Genomic DNA, 13,062 nt, shown 5'->3' with positions numbered 1-13,062 from the left:
GAATAAAACCTCCAAGTGGGGTACACCGCTTGGCCGCCTCCCATCTCTGTGCTCGCGCTGTCTGAAAGCGAGATCAGGGCAACCACTGTGAGGAAGGTAATATAATGCTATTCAAGATTAAATTTCAGAGGCGGCTAGGAAGAACCGTTTAAAATTCTGATTTCCAAGTTCCCAAGGGGAGTCAACTTTTTAAGAAGAGTCCTTTAACATGTTTTTGAAATCTTTTGTAATCTCTAAAGAAATATTTTTAAATTGGACTGGACAAAGAACAGAGATTTTAATGGCAGCTTTGCATTGTGCCTGGAAATTAGTTAGGAAAATGGACAAATCCTATGGGTTTTGTCTTCTTAGAGATTTTTTTTTTCCGTAAACAAGAGAGAACGTCCTTACAACGGAAAACTAGTTCCAAGATATACAACTTAAGAGAAATATGGGAAAGGAATTATTTTTTTCCAAAATACTTCCCTTCCTTCTCATTCTAAATGATTATTACAGTGTGTTTTTTTTCTGATAGAACAATAGACTCTTATTTCCACAAAACAAATGGTGTAAGCAATCAAAAACTACTTCTCTAATGGAAGACAGATAAAAAAGAGAGAGAGAAAACCCAGTCTAAAAAAAAAAAAAAAACAATATCTCCAGCATTATAGTTGATATTCAAATGGAAGAAAATAAAATGAGCTTTTAACATAATGATTTTACCGTTTAGAGAGCACCATCCCATTTTCGCATTTCAAAACACATGCCAAACAACTCAGAGGTACCGGAGGATGTGTGAGGAAAATCAGAGAACAAGTACTTCTTGGCATCCCGGTCCGACTGTGCCACAGGCACAGAGGATTATGAAATAAAAAAGTTGTTCCGCAAGTGGGAAGGTGTGCCTGTTTTTCCCTTGAAAATCAAGACTTCTGTTTGAGTTTTTTTTCCACTGGATGATCGAAATGTCGAAAAGTAGATCTCGCTTCAGGGGAAACTGTGAGGTAATAAGTAATCGCCCTATGTAGTGAGCGCCAACTATATAAGGTGCTTCATGCAGTATACAGGTGAGTCTACACAAGAATTCTCCAAGGGAATATAGCACAGTCTTACAGATTTGGAAACTGAGGCTTACAATGCCCTAATTAATTAATTAATGACCCATGGTCACACAATTTATCAACGGATCCAAGATTTGAATTTAGTTACTTCTGGCTCAAAAACCTTCATTTACCTCCCCCCTTCCTCACCATTACCATGTCTCCCATGAAGGGCTTCAGAGCACGCCTCTGCAAAATGCCACTTTGACATACTAATTCTTTTGAGCTGGAGGTACTTGAGAAACAGCAAATGAGGGAAGGGCTTTCTGAACTTTCCCTTTCTAGTTAAGAGCAGGTAAGCAGATTTCCCATGGGAAAGGTCCCCTTCCTGTGCCAGGAAAAGAAGAACGTTCTTATCACTGAAGGCAAGGAGTCCATGCCAACCAGGCCTCGTACAAACAGACCTACTAAAATATCCCCCATCATCCATTAGCTTCCCCCGTATGTTTCCTAGTCTCTATCCCACAATCTACTGACCTGAGCCCAAACCCCTTTGTCTTGTCACATCCCCACGGTTTATCATTCTTTGCTCAAAAAGGTATGTAAGCTTCAGGGCCTAATGGCTTCTTTGGGTCTTCATTTTCCTTCGGAGACTCTTACGTGTACACAAAAATATTAAATAAAATGTGTATATTTTCCCCCTGTTAATCTGTTTTATGTCGGCCCAATGCTTAGACCTGGCCATGGAACATAAGAGGTAAAAGGAAGTTTTCCCCCCAACCCCCATCCCATCTACCCAGAGTTCTCAAACTTCTCTAGGGTCTTCCTGTGATGGAGGAAATAAAAACAATTCACATAACTTGTTAATGATTTAATGTGTTGTCTGTCCAAGAATCATACTGGAGAGAATAATATTTAAACTTGGGTCTCCAGTGGCAACATTTCAAAGCATCTGGAAAGAAAGGATTTTTTAAGGCTGAGGTGAAACTTGGTCACACCTTTCAAACCACCCCACATGGGACCACTGTGTTGCACAACTCCAGGCTCAGGTACATGGGAATCCAAGAGAATGGAGGCCTGTGGACTTGTGTAGGGCACTGCTGACATGGCTGTGTGGTCATGGGGGACCAGACCCCACGTAATTATCAATTGTTAGCAACTAAAGAGGCCATATTGATCATTTTAGGCAATGTCTGCTTATGTTACAGAATAGAAAATTGAACTCTAAGAAGGTAAGTAACTGCTCTATCTATATCAGAGCTGGAACTATCGGTGTGGGAGAGGAAAATGGCGGTAGGGGCAGGGAGGAGGAAACCAAGACATGAAAGAGACATCTGTTAGTCTTTCAATTGGGTCTTATAGTTGATGCTTGAAAAAAATGAACCCCATCAATTTCCCCTGCCTCCACTTGGCAACTCAAAAGGTTAGGGATTGACTCCTATAGATCAAATTAAATTTATCTTGAAGACTGGAACAGAATGGCCATCCAGTTATAAGCTTTCCTTCTCCAAAATAAGTCATGGATATTACAACCTCAAACTTGCCAACTCTAATATCAATCTTCCAAGCTTCGCCGTCCAATTATTCCTCTAGTTTAGAGGGTATTTGTAACTTTTAGAAGGAACAGAAAGGTAAACAGTTTGGAAATTCTTCTCAGTCTTCCAACTGCAAAGTTCTAGCTAGAACTTTGCTGTAGTAGCTTTCAAACTGTGACTGCTTAGTTTGCAAGGAAGAGATTCAAGAGTTCTAGAAAACATTTGATTTCCTGATCACCAGATGACAGAGCTCAGGACCAAGAAAAGCTAAATCACCAGGGGAGTCAACATGCTTGAAAAGAAGTTGGGAGCTGGTTGGCCCACTTGCTTATTGTCAACTTCTTGGGCTCCTCCACCCAAACCATGACCTAGCTATAAGGTTTACCTTCAGAATAGGTTCCACTCTTTTAGAAAAAAAGTCTGTGGAATATCAAGTTACATGAAGAATCCTGTAGCTCCCAAAAGCTGCAATAAGCTTCCTGAGAGAAGTTTCAGCATTGAGGATTTAGCAGACTGCTCAAGATAGCAATCATGGTCACACTTGCTTTGAATACCCACTTTAAAATTGCTGTGCAGGGGCGCCTGGGTGGCTCAGTCAGTTAAGCGTCCGACTTCAGCTCAGGTCATGATCTCACGGTTCGTGAGTTCGAGCCCCTTGTTGGGCTCTGTGCTGACGACTCAGAGCCCGGAGCCTGCTTCAGATTCTGTGTCTCCCTCTCTCTTTGCCCCTCCCCGGCTCGCACTCTGTCTGTCTCTCTCTCAAAAACAAATAAACACTAAAAAAAAAAAAAAAAAAAATTGCTGTGCAAAACATGGACAATTGAGGCACTGGCACTTCATCAAAACAATAGTACTTTGTTAAAACAAGGAAATCGATTCTAGTATGAGCTCTACTAAGTGCAAAGCTTAAGAGCTGAAACTGAGGAATCTGGATTTATGAAGAATTTTTTTTAAAATTTTAGGGAGAAAGAGAGCATGAGTGGGGGAAGGGCAGAGGAAGAGGGAGAGAGAGAATCTTAAAGCAGGCTCCATGCTCTCAGCATGGACTCATCCCATAGCCCTGGGATCACGACCTGAGCCGAAATCAAGAGCCAGATGCTCATCCAACTGAGCCACTGAGGTGCACCAAGAATTTTTTTTTTAATAATTTGAATTTTGCTTTTAAAGTATTATTTTTCTGGGAGGCTTGACTAAGATTCTTTCCTCTACAGCACAGAGCTTTGGAAGGTACACATTATTAACTGGAGTCTAAAATCACTTTTAATCTTCTTTGCTATGCTTCCTCAATGGGATGTCAGTACCAACTTTCTTACTGAAAGACAAAAAGGCAAGAATGAACAAGATTTTAGAAAGATATAAAGATGTTTTACCTCCCAATCTTAAAAAGTGGTATATACAGAAGCCTGCATGTTCTATTCAGGCATTTCTCAAAAATGGGTCACAATGCCCTGGGGGTTGGAGAAAGTTTTCCAGAGCATATTCACACTGAGGGGGTTTTCAGAAAGCACCCTTCTTTGTCCTGGAGGCCAGCACTACCTGTAGTACCATTAAGAAGGGGGCGGCTGACTAGCTCAGAGGAGGCTGTGACTCTTGATATCATGAGTTCAAGCCCCATGTTGGGTGTAGACATTACTAAAAAATAAATAAATAAAACTACAGAACTACAAGACAAGAGAAATGTTCCACCCTTGCACTCATCTCCACACCCATTGCCACAAAACTGTTGTGTGGAGAAAAGGCAGATTAGCACGGTAGCCTGATGTTAGCCTGGTGTTTTAAGTCTATGTTGATGGGGTGGGCACAGCTGACAGAATCTATGAAGTCAGAAATGTTTTCCTGAACTAGAAAGAAATTTGAGGTAAATTTCATGAAGTCTCACCCCAACACACTTTCGCAGCACCAAAGATAACAGGGGTATGGTTGCACCGATGGCGATTCCCCCCCGGACACTCGTACAAAATAAGACTCCATCTTAGAAAGCAGAAAGTGCCGAAATCATCTGTGACATTGCTCATTTCTTAAAGGAAAAAAATCTTCCAGTGACTGTGCAATTTGTCAAATTATTCAAAGATTTCAAACTCGTCACCAAAGAGCACTGAGCGTAACTGATGCCCAATTTGAATACAGTGCCCAACTATTAGGCAATCCCTTCCTAGAAGTTTGAAATTCAATCTTTCCTCCTTTCAATCGTTTTACAGAGAGGATTTCTCTAGTTAACTTGTTTCAATTCAACGGTCAACTCAACTGGCCATATAAATCAGGTACACAGGGAGATATGGTCCCTGCCATAGAAGGGAAATGAAAGTTGTAAACAAATATATTATCAAATGTGTGAAAAGTGTTATGAGAAAAGGAAATACAGGAACCTAGAGGTGAGACGGGGACAGAACTATTGAGTGAATTTTTTTAAACCAGTTTTCTAAATAAAATTCCTTTCCTAAAAGAATACTCTTTTAGCTATTCGATACCAGTTACTAGTGGAGTTCCTTATGGGCATACTAATTTCCTACATAAACCTTTCATCTAAACATCCAGATTATAAATGAGTGCATCATTCAGTCATTCGACAATCACTTGAGCACCTACTATGCACGCAGATAATTCAGCTTTCAATTTCTGGAGCATGAACCAAGGATGGTTTAATGAGTCTCACACTATCCTGAAAATCCCAGTCCTTGAGCAGAAATATCTGAGGCTTTCGCTTGTTATTCTTTGCTCAGCTCCCTGGAAAGAATTTGACAAGAGTCTGGGTGAGACAGCTAAAATAAAAATAAAAACCACGTTACCGATCCAGGGAAATTTTTACATCAGCATATCAAATTATATCCAAATAGCCAATATGAAAATTACCATCCACATTTCATAGCATAATCAAACAATAACAAGAAAAAAAAGTTCCTTCAAAATATGATCTAGGTAAGATAACCAACAATGTTTATCTTCCCCTGAGCTATTGTGATGATTAATAAGATAATGTTCACAAAGGACTTTGAAGGAGTAATGTAATGTACTTTGAAGCATTATCCTTTTTTTTATTAATGAGTTTTGATTCTGACAGCTGCCAATTGCAGCGCAGCCACGGTAAACCTTCGGTCGTCCCCACAAAGGAAGGAAAATATGATCCAAAGGAGCAGATAGCGTGTGGCGGCAGATAATACTTGCTCCAGGAGAAAGCCAAATCCTGTGAGAGACAGAAGCTTTAGGGAAAGCAACTAGAAAACGATCAGGAGGGACAGGTACTGTTAGGATGGGACCAAAGCAAATACAGAAAGAAACACACGCCAAATGCACATAGAAAGAATGTAAAGAGATAACCCAGTGTTGCCCGTAACAACCCAAAGTTAATTGCGTTGCATTTATTCACTTGTTCATTCACTCATACCCTTATTCCAGATATAAAGCACCTCCATATGCTAGGCAAAGTGCTCAGTGCTAAGGATATAAAAACAAATAAAAGAAATTCTGTCTTCAAAAGGCTTACTCCTTACTCAGGGGTGTAGACGAGAAGGAAGTAGAAGATATGGACACTTGGGGCGCCTGGGTGGCTCAGTCGGTTAAGCGGGTGACTTCGGCTCAGGTCATGTTCTCACGGTCTGTGAGTTCGGGCCCCGCGTAGGGCTCTGTGCTGACAGCTCAGAGCCTGGAGCCTGTTTCAGATTCTGTGTCTCCCTCTCTCTCTGACCCTCCCCCGTTCATGCTCTGTCTCTCTCTGTCTCAAAAATAAGAATAAAAAAACGTTAAAAAAAAATAAAAAAAAAAAGAAGATATGGACACTTAATGTTGAAGAGTTATAGGGAATGTGAAAGAAATATGAAATACATACAGGGTAGAGGCAGGCCAAAGAGGAAGAAGGGCTCTGTTCTCAGGGAAGGGAAATACTTAGAGAAATCCAGGAAAAATGTATCTTAAAAGAAGGACAAGGCAGAGAATGACACTTCAGGCAGAGGGAATGTCAGTAACACAGACTCCCTGTGAACAGCACCCCCCTTAAAGTTATACCAGCGACCACTCCAGATGCAGTGACCCTGGATAGGAGTAAAAGTTTAAGGGGCCCACAGTGAAAGATAAGGCTTGGTCAAAAGATAAGGACCAGCTCTAGGAATTAAGATTTATCCTAAAGGCATCGAAAAGCCTTTAAAGTTTTTTAAGCATGTAAGTAACATGGTCATATTTGTGGTTTTGAGAGATATCTCTAATATCCGCATGAAATTTGATTGGAGAGAAGTCTGGCAGGGACTGGGGGGGAACGTCAGCGAGGAACCTGTTGTAATTATCCTTGTGAAGGATTCCAAGGCATAGAGGAGAAAGGACAAGGGAGGAAACATCAGACTCGGATACTGCTAAGAGTAGAGATGGAGAAAAGGAAGTATCATGAAAGTCATTCCCAGGTTCACGACTTGGGTGGCAGAATTAATAGCCCAGAGGAAAATGAGAAAAGGGAAAAGCAAGTGGGGCAGAAAGTTTACATTTTCCTTCTTTGTATTCTTCATCTTGGTGACTGACGTCACCACTCATCCTGTCCCCAAGGTTTTTGTACACCTCAATTACTCATACAGCCAGAAGAGAAACACCAGACATGAACAGGAGCTCCAGAAATCATTCTCTCTCCTAATTCTCTCCCCATTTTATTGCTTGCTAATGCTACTCTGGAATATGCATTCAAAGGTTAAAGTCATTTTAGAGGCAAATTTCAGACAATGTTTCTGTCAGTCCCCTTTCAGAGTCCTTAATGGCACCTAAATGAAAATAAAGGTTCAAATGAAGTTCAGAAAACTTAAAAGCACTTCTTAATGGTGGAATTTTGGCATTAAGGGTTTATTTCTTACTTTGTTTCATGTGTTAAATACTAACTTGAATTTTGTAAGAATTAAAAGTTTTAACAAGAAGTATTTATACTGGCCAATTAAAAATGTGTCTATAGTAACAAGTATCTCAAACATCCTCAAAATGACAAATACATTTCCATGACATAGACTTTAGAACATGAAGAAATATCCCAGTAGAATTAGTGTGCCATAATTACATGGGTATTCTACTTTTAAACAAATCGAATGTCCAAATTAAAAAAAAAAATTAAGCCAAAACTTTGGGGTGTCATTCTATAAGAATTTGTCATGTCACTTTCATTTAAAAAAAACTAGCATTTGTCAGGGAGCTCAAAATGTGATTTGCTAAAATTTCATTTAGTATTCTCTAAAGTAAAAAAAGAAGATGTGAGGAAATCATAGTAAACTTAAAAACGCCAAGTTCTATTGTGTTAAAATATGATTTTAAATGTTTACGAAAAAAAGTTTAAGTTCTGTAAGAAGTGGGAGTCAAGCTGCAAAATACTGAAAGAGGTTAACCAAGAAACTCCAAATAAAATAAAGCATGTAGCACAGCTACTCTGTGAATACCCTAAATTCTCTGTAAACATTAGCTTCTCACCTACCTCTCCCTACCCATCCAGATATGCAAATACATTTACTAGTTAGCTGGAAAGGACCACAGCTGAAGGCCAAGCCTTGTTGCCACGGTAGCCAAGAGTTCTGGAATAAGCCCACCATGGGCAACCAGAACGGTTGGAGCTTCTTCATTTTGCCTCATGTACAGTTCCACAATAAGAATAAAAGGACACAAGGGTTTCAAGCCCATGAAAATAAAAAGTTCTTTTGCAAAAAGGGATATAGAGAAACAAGCAAGAGGGAGAAAGATCTAGAAGAAACAGAGTTAAAGATACCCTTCCTCAGATAATATTAAAAGGGGGAAGCAATTAATGCCTTCTCTTTAGTAAGTTCTGTGGTCCTAATTAAAAATGCTTAATAACTATCGCAAAAGCATCATGCACTCTCTAAGCTAGAACTAAGAAACTAAGCTAGTTTCTGCTTTAGGAAAAACTTCAAGGCAACTGAAGAATGTTCTCTAGCCCAGGTAAGGAAGACAGTATCAAGTAGTTTTTAAAAATACTATAGTGACAGAGGTGTCATTCTGTACCAACGTGTCTTGCTGGTTTCATGAACCTTCTCACATTATTAGTGGTATACATATAAAAAATTTCTCTCTTATTGACCGCTGTGTTCATTTTTGAGGGCTGCTATCACAAAGTCCCACAAAATGGGTGGCTTGAAACAACAGAAAAACGTGCTCTCTCCTAGTTCTGGAGGCTTGAAGTCCAAAATCAAGGTCCAAAATCAGCCAGGGTTCAAAACTGATTTGAAGTCCAAAATCAGCAGGGCTATGCTGCCTCTGAGACTGGATAGAGACCTTCCTCGCCCCTTCTAGCTTGTGATGGTGGTTGTCAGTCCTTGGCTTTCCTTTGCTTGCGGCGGAATCTCTCCAATCTGTGCCTCTGTCTTCACCAGCTTTCTTCCTGTGTCTCTGTGTCCAATTTTTCCTCTTCTTATAAAGACCCCAGTCATATTGGATTAGGGTCCACCTTAATTCTATTAAGACTTCATTTTAACTTGATTACATCTGCAAAGACCCTGTTTCCAAATAGGGCCCCATTCACAGGTACTGAGGGTTAAGATTTCAACAGATATTTTAGGGGAGCACAATTCAACCCACACCGCTACTGTTACTGTAAATCATCAAATCCTCCTTTCTTACTGGATGGCAGCTCCCTGCAACGTTCGATTCCCCTGTCACCAGGCACTCACATTCATCAATCCAGTTCCATTCAGGTTTGTAAGGTCCAGTCCAGTTCATGTAGTGGCATGTCATCTAAGCTCACTCTCCCACCCCAACTCAGTCTGTTCCGCAGCTTGCACAGTCTGCTTTCTCTCACACCCTCTCCTTTTCCCAGAACTTACTCCTCTGGTATTCGGTTAAAATGGAGGGAGAGGTGCAGCGCCTGGTGGCTCCGTCAGTTAAGTATCTGACTCTTGATTTCAGAACAGGTCACGATCTCATGATTGGTGAGTTCTAGTCCGGTCTCAGGCTCTGAGCTGACAGAGCCGAGCCTGCTTGGGGTTCTCTCTCTTCCTCTCTCTCTCTCTCTCTCTCTCTCTGTCCTTCCCCCCTCATTCTCTCTCTCACTCTCTCTCTCTCAAATAAATAAACTTTTTTTTTTTTATGGAGGGAGGGGCACCTGAGTGGCTCAGTGAGTTGGGCATCTAGCTCTTGGTTTCAGCTCAGATCATGATCTCACGGTTCATGTGTTCGAGCCCCATGTCGGGCTCTGCACTGATAGCATGGATCCTGCTTGGGATTCTCTGTCTCCCTCTCTCTCTGCCCCTCCCCCTCTCACCCTCACTCTCTCTCAAAAAGAAATACTTTTTTTTTTTTTTTTTTTTTTTTTTTTTAATGGTGGTGCCTGGGTGGTTCAGTCAGTTAAGTGTCTGACTTCAGCTCAGGTCATGATCTCATGGTTCATGAGTTCAAGCCCCGCATCAGGCTCTGTACTGACAGTTCAGAGCCTGGAGCCTGCTTTGGATTCTGTGTTCCCTCTCTCTCTGCCTCTCTCCTGTTCATGCTCTGTGTATCTCTCTCTCTCCTTCTCTCTCTCTCAAAAAATGAATGAACATTTAAAAAAAAAATTTTTTTAACGGAGGGAGAGGCAAATATTCATTGCCCTCTCATATGACTGCACATGATACATTGGGGTGGTCTCCTTGAATGACCAAGCCTATGAATGGGCTTTTTCACAGGAGTCCCACATGGGCTCAAGGAGGACATGAGGTGGCCATGCCTCTAGATGGTGATGGCCTCTTTTGAAATTCAATTACATCTTCTGGGTGAGTCTCAGCTGGCAAGAAAACACATTCCTCTGCTGGCAAATCTCCATGCTCAGTGCTGAGGTGGTTCTTAGCAAGCCTGGAGTCCCATTCTCATCAATGTTCTACAGCGTCCACCTTGGGGGCACCAGGGAAAGGAAAAATTCATTTTGCATACATCTTGGAAATAAGAAGCTTGAAGTGGATTACCTTTGTCCCCCGTGGCTGACAAAGGGAACTGTCTGCATGTAGGGAGACCTATTTCCCGCTTCTTCCATGGTAACAGAACTCCAATTTAGTGAAGTAGCCAAGAGACCAACTACATACTTTTCTCCCCAGCCTCCATAACAGCTCAGGGTCACCATTTGACACAGTTTTGGCCCGTGAAAAGTAAGCAGAGGTGGGAATTCTTAGCCTTTGATTTTCTGGTGAAAGGAAACACTTTTGGCTGGTGCTTACCTTTCCCATTTGTCTACCTCAGAAGCAGCCATTGTGTTTAGAAGTACAGCAGCCATCTTGTGAGCATGAAGTACAGGCATGGAGAATCACCAAGTGCCAGCCCTGATATCATCCATTCATGGAATCAAAGCCAGTAGCAGCTTGCCTCCAGAAGTCTTATCATGTGGGAAAATTAAACCCTTATTTGTTTAATCAACTATTAGTTGGGTTCTCTGTGACTTGAAGTTAAAGCCTGTCTGGTTTGATTCCACCACAGCTGGTTTAGCGGATGTTCTTTTCTTCCCTTGGGTGGCTCTGCCAGATCAGGAAGAGCTATAGCTGAGAACACGCGCAACAAGGAAACAAATGATCAGTCTCTCTTCTTGCAAGTTGAAAAGTTGTCGCATATTGCAAATCAAAAACCCTTTTGGTCCCTGAATTTAATTTTTATATCCATACCCCTTGTCAGTCCAACTCTCCAACCTACTTTAAATGACCTACTACCATATTTTCCTGATGAGTTTTATGACTGTTTTGGTGAGCTGTTGCTGTTTAATCATAATAATAATCCAGGTCCCCTTACATCTTTATTATAGCACAGGGTCCTGAAAAGCACTCCCTTGGCCTGTCTGAACAGGAAATAAAATTGTATAGACAGTATGATCACATCCATATAAAAGCTCAAATTAAATGAGTGAACAAACAAAAAACCGTGGAAGGAAAATCTACCAGAATATTAAGGTTAGTTATCTTAGGACAGTGGAAATTTTACTTCTTGTCTATTTTTCCTGAGCTATCTCTATTGTTCGTGCTTTTTCACAAAGGGCAAAAATAAGATAAAGTAATCTTTTTAAGCTAAGAAAATAATAATAAATAATTAAAACAGGGATTTTCCTCCCATCTCAAGTGCAAGAACATACACAATTCGTATGCTGGTGCTACAAATCTGAAAGAGAGTATTACACCATATGTTAGAAATTTACTGCCTACAAAAATGGGGACCCACGTGCTTCTGTGAGAGCAGGTCACCAAAGCTCCTTCAGATTCCCTCCTCCACCCACCAAAGCCAAATCTTTAGTAAGTGCTCTAATGATGTACCTAATTCCCAATCACCTTAGGCCCTTCTGAAGTTAACTCTTCTTATCTTCATTTTTCTTGATGATATCTTATCAGAAGAAATCTTTGAAAATTTATCTTGTGAAATTCATCTATTTCGAAACCTTCTGATTTGGAAAGCAAGGAACCGGAAAGCACCATTGCTTCCCCGCTGCCTTTTTACCACCGTGTTCTAAGGGTGAAAAAGCTTTGAGAAATGTTTTCCAAATTTTAGTTCACAAAAACAATGTAGTGCTTCTGTAAATATCTTATTTTAATTTACATTTTGAAATATCTATTTGTGATTATGAAGAAAATTCGTTAAATGGTACAAAAAAAATTTGAAGATTTGAAGTGTATGTCTGCCTTCCACCTCAGATAACCCAACCCACCTCCCAGAGGTAAACTCTTTTTGGGGGGGGGGGGGTGGAGCACACACGCATGTGCATGCACAAGCCAGGGAGGAGCAGAGGGAGAGAGAGAATCTCAGGCAGACTCTGCACTCAGCATCAAGCCCGATGGGGGCTCGATCCCAAGACTCTGGAATCATGACCTGAGCTGAACTCAAGAGTCAGATGCTCAACTGACTGAGCCACCCAGGTGCCCCCAGAAGCAATACTATCAATAGTTTGCTGTGACATTTTTCAGACAGATGAGTATTGCACACAGATATGTATCTTTTTTTTTTTTATCTCTCACACACAAAAAAGAGGGTTTTGTACACAACTATTCTCTACCTTGTTCTGTTCACTTAATGAAATATCTTGGGAATCTTTCTAATCAATACATACAGATATATTCATTCTTTTAATCAACTATATATTAATCTAAAGCATATGCATATGGTAATTTTTTTGAATATTCCTATAGTTTTGGACACTTAAAGAGTTGCTAATTTTTTGTGAGTGTATACAGTGCTATAATTGAAGTCAGTTTACATATATAATTTTATATGTATCTGGGGAAAGTCCCAAGACATGTGGTCGATGGATCAAAGGATATGCATATTTAAATTTTTTTATTAAAACTGCCAAATTTCTCTCCAAAATTCCTACAAAAGTATGTACTCAAAAACAATGCAAGTCAGTGCCGATTTCCCACATCCTTGCCAAAGCTTGAGTTATCAACTTTTATCATATGTGCCAATCTCAGAAGTGAGAAATGAGAATTCATGTTTAAAGTTACATTCTTTTAAGTATTTTTAAATTACAATAGAATCAATACATAGTAAAAAAAAATACTAAATGCCAAATTTTAACACATTAGAGATTCGAACATGTTAAT

Source organism: Acinonyx jubatus, chromosome A1 (assembly GCF_027475565.1).
Source record: "Acinonyx jubatus isolate Ajub_Pintada_27869175 chromosome A1, VMU_Ajub_asm_v1.0, whole genome shotgun sequence".
In the NCBI taxonomy this organism is placed as follows: domain Eukaryota; kingdom Metazoa; phylum Chordata; class Mammalia; order Carnivora; family Felidae; genus Acinonyx; species Acinonyx jubatus.
Note: the sequence above shows the minus strand (reverse complement) of the source record.